Source organism: Hylobates moloch, unplaced genomic scaffold (genome assembly GCF_009828535.3).
Source record: "Hylobates moloch isolate HMO894 unplaced genomic scaffold, HMol_V3 SCAFFOLD_2, whole genome shotgun sequence".
NCBI classification, from domain to species: domain Eukaryota; kingdom Metazoa; phylum Chordata; class Mammalia; order Primates; family Hylobatidae; genus Hylobates; species Hylobates moloch.
In genome coordinates this window covers 23,145,281-23,148,195 of record NW_026652277.1, presented here as the reverse complement: position 1 = coordinate 23,148,195, position 2,915 = coordinate 23,145,281, and positions in this window count along the sequence as shown.

Sequence of the window (2,915 nt, the reverse complement as noted above, 5' to 3'; positions counted from 1 at the left end):
AAAGATTACTGGGTGCCATCTTGGAGACTAGCTATTATAAAAATAAGGAAAATAAACAGGGTGAATCCAGTCATAATAACTTAATTGTATATTTAAAAATAACTAAAACAGTATAATTGGATTGTTGGTAACACAAAGGATAAATGCTTGAGGGGATAGTATCCTCTTTTCCATGACGTGATTATTACACATTGCATGCCTGTACCAAAATATCTCCTGTACTCTATAAATCTATATATGCCTATTATGTACCCACAAAAATTAAAAGTTAAAATAAAAAATAAGGGGAATACAATTAGAAGGGGAACAGGACTTTTCCTTTACATAATAATGGATGGAGGATATCTTAAGTCTGATATATTGGGGTTGTTCAGAAAAGTTGGGAGCTACTACATAAAAGGTCTCAGAAACCTAGGACCTAGGTCTGAATAGAAAAGAAAGGTTGCCAAGAGTGGTGGCTCATGCCTGGAATCTCAGCACTTTGGGAGGCTGAGGTGGGAGGATTGCTTGAGGCTAAGAGTTCAAGACCAGCCTGGGCAATATAGTGAGACTTTGTCTCTCCAAAAAAAAAAAAATTTTAAACTAGGCCGGGTGCAGTGGCTCACATCTGTAATCCCAGCACTTTGGGAGGCCGAGGCCGAGGTCAAGAGATCGAGCCATCCTGGCCAACATGGCAAAACTCCATCTCTACTAAAAATACAAAAATTAGCTGGGCATGGTGGTGTGTGCCTGTAGTACCAGCTACTCGGGAGGCTGAGGCAGGAGAATCGCTTGAACCCAGGAGGTGGAGGTTGCAGTGAGCCGAGATCACGCCATTGCACTCCAGCCTGGCGACAGAGCAAGACTCCTTCTGTAACAAACAAACAAACAAACAAACAAATTTAAAATTAGCTTAGCATGGTGGTGTACATCTGTAGTCTCAGCTACTCAGGAGGTGGAGGTGGGAGGATTGCATGAGCCCGGGAGGCAGAGGTTGCAGTGAGCTGATGTCACACCACTGGACTCCAGCCTGGGTGATAGATTGTGACCCTGTCTCAAAACAAATGAAAAGAAAACAAAGGGTGATGGCCCCCAGTAGAGGCTAGTTCCTTGGGATATATTTTGGGAAAGTGGACGGTGGAAGAGAAAAAGCTGAAGGGAAGGCAAGGTAGAATTTGGACCAGGCTCTTTTTTTTTTTTTTGAAACAGAGTCTTGCTCTGTCACTCAGGTTGGCGCACAGTGGCATGATCTCAGCTCACTGAAACCTCTGCCTCCTGGGTTCAAGCAATTCTCCTACTTCAGCCTTGAGAGCAGCTGGGACTACAGTTGTGTGCCACCACACCTGGCTAACTTTTTTTTTTTTTTGCATTTTTAGTAGAGACAGGGTTTCACTGTGTTTGCCAGGGTGGTCTCGAGCTCCCGACCTCGTGATCCGCCTGCCTCCATCTCCCAAAGTGCTGGGATTGCAGGTGTGAGCCACCGTGCCCAGCCAATGGACCAGGCTCTTCTTCAAAGCTTAGATCCCAATGGGGTGCTTCAAATTTCCTAGATACTCTTCCTTTATGTCTCCAAATTCATTTCTCCAAAATAGAAGGAGATTCAGGGGCCCTTCAGTGCTATTCAGATACTACTGAATAGTCAGATATGAACTAGTAAAACTTGTGAATACATCGTCATGGATATGGCACAGAATGAAGAACAACTGAACTGGCACGACAAGGCTGTTCCTTACACCAGGTTGCAGTTTTACCTAGCTAGGCCCTCTGGAAATAAGAATCCTATGAACAACATCAGAGCTACCATTGCATAAGGGTAGGAAGGGAAGAACTAACTACTATTGAGCGCTTAATATGCTCCAGGCGCTGGGCTAGGTGGTTTCTACAGACTGATCATTTAATACATTTCTCCATGCTCCACATTTCTTCTCTTCTCCGTTTCCTTTCCTTTCCCTTTTCCTTTCCCTTTTCCTTTCCCCTTTCCTTTCCCTTTTCCTTTCCCCTCTCCTCTCCTCTCCTCTCCTCTCCTCTCCTCTCCTCTCCTCTCCTCTCCCCTCCCCTCTCCTCTCCTCTCCTTTCCTTTCCTTACCCTTCCCTTCCTCTCCCAAAACAGGGTCTCTCTGCCACTCAGGCTGGAATGCAGTGGTGAACAATTATCAAAACCTGCCACCTTTAACTACTCTGACCAGTTTCCACTATTTCAAAATGTGCAGCCTGAGCAACATGGTGAGACCCCATGTCTACAAAAAAATATTTAAAAAATTAGCCAGGTATGCCGGGCGTGGTGGCTCATGCCTGTAATCTCAGCACTTTGAGAAGCTTGGCTTCCCCTTGGTGGGTGGATCATGAGGTCAGGAGATGGAGACCATCCTGGCTAACATGGTGAAACCCAGTCTCTACTAAAAATACAAAAAAAATAGCCAGGTGTGGTGGCAGGCACCTGTTGTCCCAGCTACTCGGGAGGCTGAGGCAGGAGAATGGCGTGAACCCCAGAGGCGGAGCTTGCAGTGAGTCAAGATCACGCCACTGCACTCCAGCCTGGGCGACAGAGGGAGACTCCGTCTCAGAAAAAAAAAAAAAAATTGGCCAGGTGTGGTGGCCATGCCTGCAGCCCTAGCTACTCAGGAAGCTGAGGCAGGAGGATCACCTGAGCCCTGAGGTCAAGACTGCAGTGAGCTAGGATTGCACCAGTGCATTCCAGCCTGGGTGACACAGTGAGACCCTGTCTCAAAAAAGAAAAAAAAAGTGCCCAGAAGTGATTGTAATTTATAGGTCATACCTTTTAAAGGAATTTCTCCCACTTCCTTATATTTTCCCCATTCGCAGCAGACAGGAACATTGTTTGTGGTGTTGAATCAGCTTCAATAATGTAGATAAGAAACATAATTTATGGCATGGAAAAACCCAAGTCTGCAGATGACCACATGAAGTGGCCTATT